This window comes from Phyllobates terribilis, unplaced genomic scaffold (assembly GCF_046119375.1).
Source record: "Phyllobates terribilis strain yellow unplaced genomic scaffold, ASM4611937v1 Scaffold_11__3_contigs__length_659146591, whole genome shotgun sequence".
Classification (NCBI taxonomy): Eukaryota; Metazoa; Chordata; class Amphibia; order Anura; family Dendrobatidae; genus Phyllobates; species Phyllobates terribilis.
In genome coordinates, this window is record NW_027362771.1 from 415642428 (window position 1) to 415655798 (window position 13371).

The following is a 13371-nucleotide window of genomic DNA, read 5'->3' on the forward strand; positions in this document are numbered from 1 at the left end:
GTTAAGAGTACTCACTTAACCAGTACCGAAACTCTAAGCTCACCTTGAATGTCTCCCAAAGGAACCATGTTTGGCCCTGAACGGTTACAGAGTCGCTCTCTTGAGCCATCATCAACTCCATGCGGCCCAATCTATCCATTTCGGACACCCACTCAGCCGCAGATGGAACCCTCACCGCTCTCCAGTATCGGGGGATAATTGTTCTGGCTGCCGCTAAGCAGAACCTCAGAATTCCTTTCTTTATGGTTGTTATAGACCCAGGAATCAATGAAAGGAGGGCAATTTGAGGGGATGGTTCACAGTGGACACCCGTCATCAAGCGAAAGGCATTAAAAACCGCACCCCAAAATGGACGCAGAAGCCTACAAGACCACCATATATGAAGCATAGATCCTTCCTCATTGTCGCATCTCCAGCATGTATTCGGGATTGCAGGATTGAATTAATGGAGAAGCACAGGACACCTATACCAACGTGTTAAAATTTTATAATTTTTCTCTTGTGATTTGCAAGAGACAGAGATCTTGTGTGTAAGGGTAAAGATCTTCAAGCAATCAGCTTCAGAGAGAGTAGTCTGCAAGTCTCTCTCCCATGCTGTAATAATGCTAGGGGTGTCAATAGATACTGTTTCCAGGATCAAATTATAAAGCAAGGAGACTGTGTGGGTAGGGCCCTCAGTAGATAGCATCAAGGACTCAAATCGGGTCGATCTGTTAAAAGAAATACCTGAGAGGAAGTCCTTCAACTGGGTGAATTCAAGCCAAGACCGTGGCCTGCTACGGCATATGTCCCCTAACTCCCCCACATCGGAGAGTCCAGAGAGCCTGTCCACCACCTGTCCCAATCTCACCCGGTCATCAGACCTCCAACATAAAAACGTAGTCCTATCCACCGCTGGGGGGAAATCAATGTTGTTGAAGAGGGGGCTCAGTCTGCATGGTGTATTACTGAGTTTCAGTTTCCCCCCATTTCTATCCCAAAATCTCAGCACTATCTGCGTAAGTGGTGGAAAGTCTGAGATCGGGGGCCTAGAATTGGCACCACACCATGGTGCCCAATATAGAGAGTCAGGAGAGAGGAGTTTTTCTATAGTCACCCACTGTTTGTGCAAGTCATTATATCTCCGATCAATCAATCTAGACAAGAGAATAGCTTGATAGTATCGTTTGAAATTAGGGAGACCTGTGCCCCCCTGTGTCTTGGATCTAGTCAAAACCGAGAGCCTAATTCGGGGTCTACGAGCGCCCCAAACAAAACTATTGATAGCAGATTGTAAACGATTAAAGAAATAATCAGGTATTGCTATTGGGGCAGTTTGAAAAAGGTAAAGGAAACGAGGGACAATATCCATTTTAATAACGTTTATACGGCCGAACCATGAAAGCTGAGGTCTACTGTATTTTTTAAGATCCAAAAACGTTTTGTGTAAAAGTGGGACATAGTTCAATGAAAACAGGTCTACCCCATCTCTGGGGATCCAAACTCCCAGGTACTTTATTGCTTTATCCTCCCATTTAAATGGGAAGGAAGTTTGAAGTCTCCGAACTAAATCGTCAGGGAGAGATAATGTTTAGGGCCTCTGTCTTGGAATAGTTAACTTTAAAATTAGATACTTCTCCAAACCGTTGGAACTCTCTCATCAGCACTGGGATGGCAATGGTCGGATTAGTGATGTAAATCAAAAGGTCATCTGCATAGATGGACAATTTGAAATGATTCTGACCAACATTGACGCCTCTGATATCTGATGCATTCCTCAGTGCTACCGCCAGATGCTCCATTGCAATGATGTAGAGTAAGGGAGAAAGAGGGCACCCCTGTCTTGTGCCATTAGCTATATGAAAAGGGATGAGAAAATACCATTAACTTTAAGTCGGGCTGTGGGACCCCGATATAGTGCCATAATCCTACCCAGCATGTCCGGACCCAACCCAAGTTGTGTCAAGGCAGACCTCAGAAAGCTCCACCCCAAGCGACCAAATGCCTTTTCTGCGTCAATAGATAATAGACATGCTGGGATCTTATGTTTATGCATATGGGAGGTAAGGAGCAATGTTTTTATAGTATTATCTCTAGCCTCTCTGCGGTGTACAAAACCAGCCTGATCTCCATGAATAGAGCTAGGAAATAGTGAGCTTAGTCTGTTTGCAATTGCTTTGGCATATACTTTTACATCTACGTTAATTAGGGAGATAGGCCGATAATTTGCGCATACCAAGGGGTCCTTTCCTGGTTTGGGAATAGCGACAATCATGGCAGCTAAGGTTTGAGGAGCAAAATGGCAATTCTCAGAGATGGAATTGAAGAGCTTCATCATAAATTATATTAAATTTGGTGCAAATAATTTATAAAAATTAGCCGGGAATCCATCCGGGCCGGGGCTTTTGCCATTTGCCAAAGACTTGACCGTATCCAGTACCTCCTGTTCCGAGAAAGGGGTCTCAAGGGCCACCACTTCCTCTGATGGCAGAGGGGGAATCGGAGTGCAATTTACATAATCATCCACTCTTTCCTGGAAGTCGGACACGGCAATGTCTGCCAAAGGTCCCCTAAGGTTGTAAAGGGAGTTGTAATAATCCCTAAATGAGTCTGCAATCTCCAGAGGGGAATGAAGAGATTTACCTGATTTAGATTTAATGATGGGTATACAGTACAAACCAAAAGTTTGGACACACCTCATTTAAAGATTTTTCTGCATTTTCATGACTATGAAAATTGTACATTCACACTGAAGGCATCAAAACTATGAATTAACACATAGAATTATATACTTAACAAAAAACTGTGAAACAACTGAAAATATGTCTTATATTCTAGGTTCTTCAAAGTAGCCACCTTTTGCTTTGATGACTGCTTTGCACACTCTTGGCATTCTCTTGATGATCTTCAAGAGGTAGTCACCGGAAATGGTCTTCCAACAATCTTGAAGGAGTTCCCAGAGATTCTTAGCACTTGTTGGCCCTTTTGCCTTCACTCTGCAGTCCAGCTCACCCCAAACCACCTCGATTGGGTGCAGGTCTGGTGACTGTGGAGGCCAGGTCATCTGGCGTAGCACCCCATCACTCTCCTTCTTGGTCAAATAGCCCTTACACAGCCTGGAGGTGTGTTTGGGTCATTGTCCTGTTGAAAAATAAATGATGGTCCAACTAAACGCAAACCGGATGGAATAGCATGCCGCTGCAAGATGCTGTGGTAGCCATGCTGGGTCAGTATGCCTTCAATTTTGAATAAATCCCCAACAGTGTCACCAGCAAAGCACCCCCACACCATCACACCTCCTCCTCCATGCTTCACGGTGGGAACCAGGCATGTAGAGTCTATAAGTTCACCTTTTCTGCGTCGCACAAAGACACGGTGGTTGGAACCAAAGATCTCAAATTTGGACTCATCAGACCAAAGCACAGATTTCCACTGGTCTAATGTTCATTCCTTGTGTTCTTTAGCCCAAACAAGTCTCTTCTGCTTGTTGCCTGTCCTTAGCAGTGGTTTCCTAGCAGCTATTTTACCATGAAGGCCTGCTGCACAAAGTCTGCTCTTAACAGTTATTGTAGAGATGTGTCTGCTGCTAGAACTCTGTGTGGCATTGACCTGGTCTCTAATTTGAGCTGCTGTTAACCTGCGATTTCGGAGGCTGGTTTCTCAGATAAACTTATCCTCAGAAGCAGAGGTGACTCTTGGTCTTCCTTTCCTGGGGCGGTCCTCATGTGAGCCAGTTTCTTTGTAGTGCTTGATGGTTTTTGCAACTGCACTTGGGGACACTTTCAAAATTTTCCCAATTTTTCGCACTGACTGATCTTCATTTCTTAAAGTAATGATGGCCGCTCTTTTTCTTTACTTAGCTGCTTTTTTCTTGCCATAATACAAATTCTAACAGTCTATTCAGTAGGACTATCAGCTGTGTATCCACTGACTTCTGCACAACACAACTGATGGTCCCAACCCCATTTATAAGGCAAGAAATCCCACTTATTAAACCTGACAGGGCCCACCTGTGAAGTGAAAACCATTTCCAGTGACTACCTCTTGAAGCTCATCAAGAGAATGCCAAGAGTGTGCAAAGTAGTCATCAAAGCAAAAGGTGGCTACTTTGAAGAACCTAGAATATAAGAAATATTTTCAGTTGTGTCACACTTTTTTGTTAAGTATATAATTCCACGTGTTAATTCATAGTTTTGATGCCTTCAGTGTGAATGTACAATTTTCATAGTCATGAAAATACAGAAAAATCTTTAAATGAGGTGTGTCCAAACTTTTGGTCTGTACTGTATATGTAGTAGGAATTCGAGGATGTAAAAATCGTGCTAAAGCTCTACCAGGCTTGTCTGAGTATTCATATAGATATCTACGGACGCGGTCTCTCTGTCTCGCTGTTGCTGTATCTAGCAATGAGCTCAAGTCAGTTCTAGCTTTCAACAGATCAATCATGACCTGTGGATTTTGTGATCTTTTATGATCCAACTCTAAAGCCTGAATATGCGTCAGCAGATTAGTAATGGCAGAAGCCCTATCCTTCTTCAATCGTGCCCCTTGTTGGATGAGTACTCCCCGTATGACTCCCTTTAGGGCCTCCCACTGAAATGGCAAAGCTGTGGGGTCATCTTTGTGATTATTGGAGAAATCTGAAATGGCAGTCCTGATTGCCTCTTGGCAAGTGGGATCCTTAAGAAGCCCCGGGTGCAAGGACCAAGTCCACTCGCTCGATGAGAGTTCTGGTAATGTCAAGGATAGTAAAACCGGGGCATGGTCTGACCAAATCATTGGGTCAATTTGTGTCAACGGGTGAAACAAGAGCAGTCTGTGACTAATTAAAAAATAATCTATTCTGCTATATGAATCATGTACCGTGGAGTAAAATGTATAGTCACGTGTGGAGGGGTGGGTCAGTCTCCAAACATCGACCAATCTAGATTCCGTTAGTTTAGCTCTCAGGCTCTCCAACTGGGAAGGGGGGACGGCCGACCTACCCGTAGATGAGTCCAGGACCCGATCCAGCGTGAAATTGAGGTCTCCTCCGACTATTACCCTCGGCGAATGCTGCAAGGTCGTGTAAGTATGCTTTACAAGTTCTAATCTGATCCTGGTTAGGGAGATAAAAGTTAGCGATGGTAAATACATCTCTGATAATTTTAGTACTTGAGCCTGTAGCGACTTGTGTAGGGCAATACTGACCCCTTTAGATTTTGAGTCTGGGTTGCTGCTATGGAACCAATGTGAATAATATTTATGGTTGAGTGATGGTATCCGATCTGACCTAAAGTGTGTCTCCTGAAGAAGTAATATATGAACCCGTTTCTTATACATATGGTAAAGTACCTGTGAGTGTTTTTCTGGGGTATTAAACCCTCTAATGTTCAGAGAACAAAGTTTCAAAGTGGACATCGTGAATTAATACAAGAATCAGTGATGGGACCGAGTGGAGGTATGAGGGAAAGAGGTATTGGGTGTAGAAGAATAAGCCCTTAAGAAAGAAGAAATGGAAGAAAAATCAGTAGGAAGATTAGAAAGGACAGACTATGAATAAACGGTTCAGACGGATAAAGAAATTCCATCTTTTTAGACCACAGGTAGCTACCCCTATGGACTAAGATTAAACAGAGAAATGTCTGTAAGTAGTGTCAAAGACACACCCTAATTTGGGAGGTGACTGTACCCTAAAACACGAGCAATCAGCCAGGCCCCCACAGCAAATGAATTATACATTGTTAATTAATTTATGCAACTAAACAAATCCAGTGCCCCTGACTTATCCAAATTCCCTTTAACACTACATAAAACCAGAGGCAACTAAAAGGTGGTGGAAATCCCTGTGGGCTATTTTCTAGACATAATAAGCTAATGCAATGCATAGTGAGGTTCCACCCAAGGACTGCAAAGCCCCCCATAAGAAATCTACTAATATTAAAATTAATAAACTCCGATATGAGGAAAAAGACAGTGGAGAGAGCGAGTGACTACGATAGGACAGACTCCTAAGGCTCAGGAGTCACCAGAGGGACCAGTGGAGTCACTGCGTGGTATCTTCTCCTCTTCCTCTTAGTTCTCATTGTCACTCTTCCACCTCTCCTTTATCCTCTTTTGGGTTCGGAGGAGCAACGGGGCCACTCTCCCAGGGTGACTGGTGGCAACCCCAGAGACGATGAAAAATCCAGAAGATCCAATGGCGATCTCAGGGTCACCGTGCCAGTGTCCCCACAAGCATGAAGCTGAAAGGGGTATCCCCATTTATAAGTAATGTTCTTCGCACGCAGAGCCTCCAAAAGAGGTCGGAGAGCCCTTTTTTTAGCCAGAGTTATAGGGGAGAGGTCCGCTAGAAGTTGAATATTTGTGCCATTAAAGTCTATGGCATCGTTCTCTCTAACTTTACGCATAATGTCTTCTTTAATTTGGAAGAAGTGGATCCTGCAAATGACGTCTCTAGGTCTAGATGGGTCAGGGTGTTTGGGGCCCAGGGATCGGTGAGCTCTGTCCAGCTCGAGATGTTCCTCCGTGGATCTACTCAGCAATGAGTTGAAAAGGTGCTGTAGGGCTGAATTCAGGTCCCGTGGAGCCACAGACTCCGGGAGACCTCGGAGTCTAATGTTGTTTCTCCGATTTCTGTTTTCGGAGTCTTCTAGCATATCCAGAACTAGATAAAAATTCTGGGAGTGCTGATCCAAAATATGCTGCTGGGTGTGGAGCTGGGTAGATAGTTCATCCACTTTAGCTTCAAGTGAAGTGGCGGCAGAGTTTATATTAGAAACATCCTCTTTGAGGGAGCCAATTTCCCCCTTGCATACGGCCTCCAATCGCTGGATATAACCCTCCATATCGGTCTTAGTGGGGATAGCATTTAAATGGGCCCATAATTCCCCAGTGTTCATAGTCAGGAGCGAGGGATCCCCGAGGTTTGCAAAGCTAATAAGGGTCCCAGGGCCATCCTGGGTAATCATACTGCTATTCTCAGTCACGCCAGTGTCAGAGTCAGATGCAAGGGGTCCCAGAACTGTGCTGCTTGTAGCTCCTGCACTCCTCAGAGATTCAGTTGGGGTAGAGGAATGGGTTAATTGAGTAGATGGTGAAGCTGACTTGGAGGGGGAGGGGTGGGACCCGGAGCTCTCCACTCTCTGCATGCCTGCATTACCACTGTCACTAACACCGAATCCCACTTGAACTGCCTCCCCCCTTCCCTGTGTCAGTCTCCCCGGAGTGCGGCCTCCACGTGATAATCTGGCCTCAGCATCAGGTAACCTTGCTCCCCTCAGGCTCTGCACACTAGGTACTCCCACAGCAGCAGCCATATCTGCACGTGTGATCTGTTTTCCCGCGCTGCCTGAGACTGATAAATACCGAGTGATGCCAGGGTCAGTGGGTCCAGAGATGAGCTCCCATGGTGCCTGGGAGCGGAGACCGGATTTTCTTCTCATGTAGAGGCTGGGATCTGCTTGTGCTGGATAATGCTTTGCTGTAAGGGCTCTGGAAAGCACGAGCTCTCTCTAAGTGCGACTGCTCTGCTTCATGGCCAGGCCACGCCCCGTATTCTACCAATTATCTGATCTTCCCGTTGTGCTCTGTGGATTTTCCCTTTTGGTAGTTGTTGAATAGACAGGGGGTGATCTTGTTCTCTCGCTTTTATGGTGATTTCCACCGTCAACGGACACCACAATGGTGTGTCTTCCTCCTGATAAGCTTGTACTGCTTGGGTAGTGCTCTCAATTGCTTCCAGACTGACTTCCTCCGAACATTCTTGCATGAACTCCTCAGACTCTAGTGGCATTCTTGACAATCCGTCAGCATCCGCATTGCATTTTCCTGGCCTGAACTTGATGCTGAAATTGAAGTTAGCTAGTTCAGTGACCCATCTCTGACCCGTTGCATTCAGCTTGGCTATAGTAAGGACATAGGTCAAAGGGTTGTTGTCATTGTATACCTCAAACTCTTTGCTGTAGTAAAGATAATCTCTAAATCGTTCACAGATAGCCCATTTCAATGCCAGGAACTCCAATTTTCTGGAATGTAGATGGTAATTCTTCTCGGCGTCTGTCAACGTTTTAGAACCATAACCGATGACTCATTTTTCCATTGTGATACTGATATAGGGCAGCTCCCAGTCCAACTTGAGAAACGTCACAATGAAGAACAAATGGTAAATTGAAATCAGGATATCCCAAGATGGGTGGTTTTACCAGGTAGTCTACTAGTTCCTTCAATACCTCCTGGTAGTCTGCTGTCCAGAGAATGGGCTGTTGGGATGAAATGGCGTTGTTTCTTTTAAGCCCGGTCCTACCCGCGTTCTTCTTTTTCTCCATGGGTGTTGTTGTCTCTGTTGTCGTCCCCCCCCCCAAGAGGAGGTATAGTGGGATGGCAATCCTGGAGAAGTTCCGAACGTAAGTACGATAGTAGGAGAGGAATCCTAAGATCAGCCTCAACTCCCCGACAGTAGAGGGCCACTTGTCTTTTAAGGCCAGTACTGGAGCGATTTCTGCTGGGTCCATGGTATATCCTTCTCCGGACACAATTTTCCCTAGAAATCGGACTTGCCTTTTGAACACTTCACACTTCTTTGGGGTCAACTTAACTCCATGTTGTTGATACAGCTGTAATGCGGTCCTCATGTGTTCAACATGCTCCCGGAAAGTTTTGCTGTGTACCACATTTTCATCCAAGTACGACTGGCAGATATCGTCCCTCAATCCTTCTAAACATGTCTCCATGCTCCTGTGGAATTCTGCTGGAGCTGAACTGAGCCCAAACGGTATGCGGATCCACTCATATTACCCCCACGGTGTGATAAATGCTATCAAAGGACTACTGGACATCAAGCATACCAACAAACCCTTCATGGTATGCTTTACCCTGATCGAGGACAGAGAACCAGGTACTTCCTGATAGGCTATCCAGCATATCTTGAATCTTTGGTATCGGGTGCCGATCAGGTACTGACTTTCGGTTTAGTTCCCGGTAATCACAGCAGAGTCTCAACGTACAGTCCTTCTTCCTAACACAAACAATAGGAGAGGAGTAAGACGACTTTGATTTTTGGACCCAACTAGTGATGAGCGAGCATGCTCACTACTGCTCGGTGCTCGCCCGAGCATACTCACTGCTCGAGATGTTCGGCGCTCGCCGAGTATTTGCGGGTTGCTCCGGCGGGAACTCGGGTCCCCTCCCTGCATGTTTGGCGCTCTTTAAAGAGCCAATGAACATGCAGGGATTGCCTGCCATGCACTGTAATGCTGTAGCCATGTTGGTTGTGGGCATTACAGTCATTGGCTGGCCGCACAGCGTCATCAGGTCTATATCAGACCTGGTGCCGCCATGCTCGTCACAGTCATTTTGCTTGTTTATTAGGTAGTTCAGGTAGAACAGAAGTATATTACACATATCCATCTTAACAAACAGTCCTTCTGAGGACTAATCCATCAGCAAAGATATCAGGCAGGCAGGGTGTATAGGCAGGCAACGTATATAAAAAACCTGAAGGTGTGAACTGGAACATAAATTGATGTGCATGCAAAATGTAAATGCATGTTCACACAAGGCCATTAAACAAAGAGAAACCAAAGACAAGAAAAATACCCAAATGATTAAAAGTAAATATATAAATCGCACAGTGCAAAAATAATAATAAATAATAAAGGGTATTTAGTTAACATAATTTTGATCAAAATAATGAAAAAGCTGTCCCGCCACGTCACGGCATCCCTTGTGGGACAGTCCTAACTCTAATATTAAAAACCTTACCATTTGTCAAGTGACATACATATGGACAAGGACAGAGAGACTGGATCCCTGGTGCAAGCATAAAACCGAGGCAGGATCAGCGTCCCAGCCCAGACAAAGGGCGGCCACACCCTTTTATATGCACTCAAGCATACTAACTGCAAAGAAAAAACCTGAAGGTGTGAACTGGAACATAAATTGATGTGCATGCAAAATGTAAATGCATGTTCACACAAGGCCATTAAACAAAGAAAAACCAAAGACAAGAAAAATACCCAAATGATTAAAAGTAAATATATAAATCGCACAGTGCAAAAATAATAATAAATAATAAAGGGTATTTAGTTAACATAATTTTGATCAAAATAATAATAGAGAGCCAATGAACATGCAGGGATTGCCTGCCATGCACTGTAATGCTGTAGCCATGTTGGTTGTGGGCATTACAGTCATTGGCTGGCCGCACAGCGTCATCAGGTCTATATCAGACCTGGTGCCGCCATGCTCGTCACAGTCATTTTGCTTGTTTATTAGGTAGTTCAGGTAGAACAGAAGTATATTACACATATCCATCTTAACAAACAGTCCTTCTGAGGACTAATCCATCAGCAGAGATATCAGGCAGGCAGGGTGTATAGGCAGGCAATGTATATAGCAGACTGCAGTGCATATAGCCCAAGAGGCTCCATTCCAATTCTGCCTTCCGCTGCTGTTAGATATTTCTATACAAAGGCCCAGGTCTCAGGGGCCAGGAATACTTTTCTTTGGATCTTAATCCTCATTTTTTGCTTAAAAAGCGATCCAGAGAACACCATTTTTCTGCGCCATTTGCTTGTTGGCACTGAAGAATACAGCCAGGTCCTTTCCATATTAAAGCGCTAGAAATCCAGCTATGTAAAACTATGTTTTCTCCGACAAACGGATCACATATACGTTGTCAGAAAATACTGCCATTTCTGGCCTCCATTAAAAATTTCCTTTAGTGTGTCAGTGAAGTAATTCACCACAGTTTGCTGTTCAAACTACTTACCTACAGGCCAGGTATTTAAAACTCTGTTTTCTCCGTTACACGGATCACATATACGTTGTCAGAAAATACTGTCATTTCTGGCCTCCATTAAAACTTTCCTTTAGTGTGTCAGTGAAGCAATTAACAGCAGTTTGCTGTTCAAACTACTTTCCTACAGGCCAGGTATTTAAAACTCTGTTTTCTCCATCACACGGATCACATATACGTTGTCAAAAAATACTGCCATTTCTGGCCTCCATTAAAAATTTCTTTCAGTGTGTCAGTGAAGCAATTCGCAGCAGTTTACCGGTCAAACTACTTACCTACAGGCCAGGTATTTAAAACTCTGTTTTCTCCATCACACGTATCACATATAAGTTCGCTCCAAACTCAGTCATTTGTAGTGAGCGTGGAAGATTCTGTCCTCCATTTAAAATGGGCAAGGCACGTGGCAAGGGACGGGGAACTGGACGTGATGGTAATGGTGCATGCAGAAGCCGAGAACAAGGCTGTGGGTAAGCCAAAATTGTGCCACAACAAACACCCACATCTTCTCGCCTGACCTTCCTGTCCCAATTTCTAGGGGACCGCAGAACACCACTATTGAACCCAGAGCAGTGTCAAAAGGTTGTCGGTTGGATAGCGGATAATGCTTCCAGTCACTTAGCCGCCACCACCACCACCCTGTCTTCCACACGGTCAAGTCTCAGTAGCCTTGAGTCTGGACCGCATATTCCTCACCCTGATCCTCCTTCTTCCCACCATGCCGAGTACCCAGAGACAACTGATCCCACACTTGGACATTCTGAAGGGCTGTTCACTTTTCCATTTACAGATTCGGGCCTCTCGCCCGGTCCACTTGAAGCGGGGCAAGAGGAGATCGCGTGTAGCGATGCCCAAATGTTTGAGCAGCCACGGTCACACGAAGGTGACGGTGGGAAAGTGCCACAAGAGGTGGACAATGATGAGACACAATTGCCAGAAAGTCAGGAGGAGGACCAGGGTGCGGAAGTGGAAGACGAGGTGGTGGATGATATAGTAACTGACCCAACCGGCCAGGAGGACATGCAGAGCGAGGACAGCAGGACACAGGGGGAGGGAGGCAGAGCACCCCAACAGGCAGGAAGAAGCAGTGTGGTGGCCGCAGACAGAAGGCAGGCAACCGTTCCCCGTAACACCAACATGAAGGAAGTTGCCAGTACAACTGTTAGGTCTTCCCAAGTCTGGTTGTTTTTTAAAGACTCTGCCGATAGCCCCAAAAAGGCCATTTGCACCACCTGCCAGGCCAGCATCACCAGGGGTGGCAAAACGACCAGCCTGACCACCACCAGCATGTTCAGGCACATGGCAGCAAAGCACCCAACTTTGTGGGCCGAACCCCAGGGTCCAGGAACTGTGCCTGCGGGTGGCACCATTGCTTCTTCCGCTATTGTGCATGCAAGCCAATCCCCTGTCCATGGTGCATGCGAAGATGCCTCCTGCCCTGCACCTGTCGTTGAACACTCTCAAGTAGCAGCATCAGGAAGCACGTCCATGTCCTTGTCCCAGAGCAGCATTCAGTTGTCCATACCCCAGTCCTTGGAACGCAAGCGCAAATATGCAGCCAACGCCCCACAGGCCTGTCACACTGTCACAGAATACTGGAGGTAGGGGGCCTAAGCTGACCCTAAGCTGGGGCCCTGACTAATCCCTCATCCTGGAGGTACTGTTAAAGGTACAGAGGTCCAGGCCGCCAGCGTAACCCCTACCTCCTGAGGATCCCTGCACCACAGTAATCTAGTCCTGAGAAGGACCCCGATCACAACAATTGGGAACCAGCGATAATATGCCCACACACAGTATTTAGACGAACGAGACAGTACAAGGGAAAAACCAAAACCACCTTGCATACAACTTCAACAAAACTACAACAGAGGGAACACCAACGGGAAAGGAGATAAATGATAAAGCGAGGAAAGGGAAATAACACTTTCAAATACACTTATCTCAGCAACTCCAAACACCACGATCCGCTCTGTAAGTCTGAATGAAAAGCTTTCACCGACACCTCACAAACAGACCTGCAGGAATATAAAGGAGTCTCACTAACGAAGCATTGATTGCAGCTGGGCGAGGCTGGACCTCAGCTAGCCCAGAGAGAGAGAGAATTAACTCCTTCACTGCCGAGAAAACACAAAGCACCAACAAGTCAGCTGCGAGAAGTCAGGCTGTGTACTCGTGACGATCTTCGTGGCAACACACCCGTGACAGTACCCCCCCTTCTACGAGGGGCCTCCGGACCCTCAGGGCCAGGTTTATCCGGGTGAGTCGTGTGGAAGGCCCGAACTAATCGGTCTGCGTTAATATCCGATGCAGGAACCCACATCCTCTCCTCAGGACCATACCCCTTCCAATGAACCAAGTACTGAAGGGACCGGCGATTAAAGCGTGAATCAATGACCCTCGATACCTGGAACTCCAAGTTACCATTGACAACCACAGGAGGGGGAGGTAAAGGTGACGGTACCACCGGCGCCACATACCTCTTAAGCAATGATCTGTGAAACACGTTGTGAATTTTAAACGTAGGGGGGAGGTCAAGACGGAATGCCACCGGATTAATAACAGAACTGATTCTGTACGGCCCGATGAACCTGGGACCCAGTTTCCAGGAGGGAACCTTA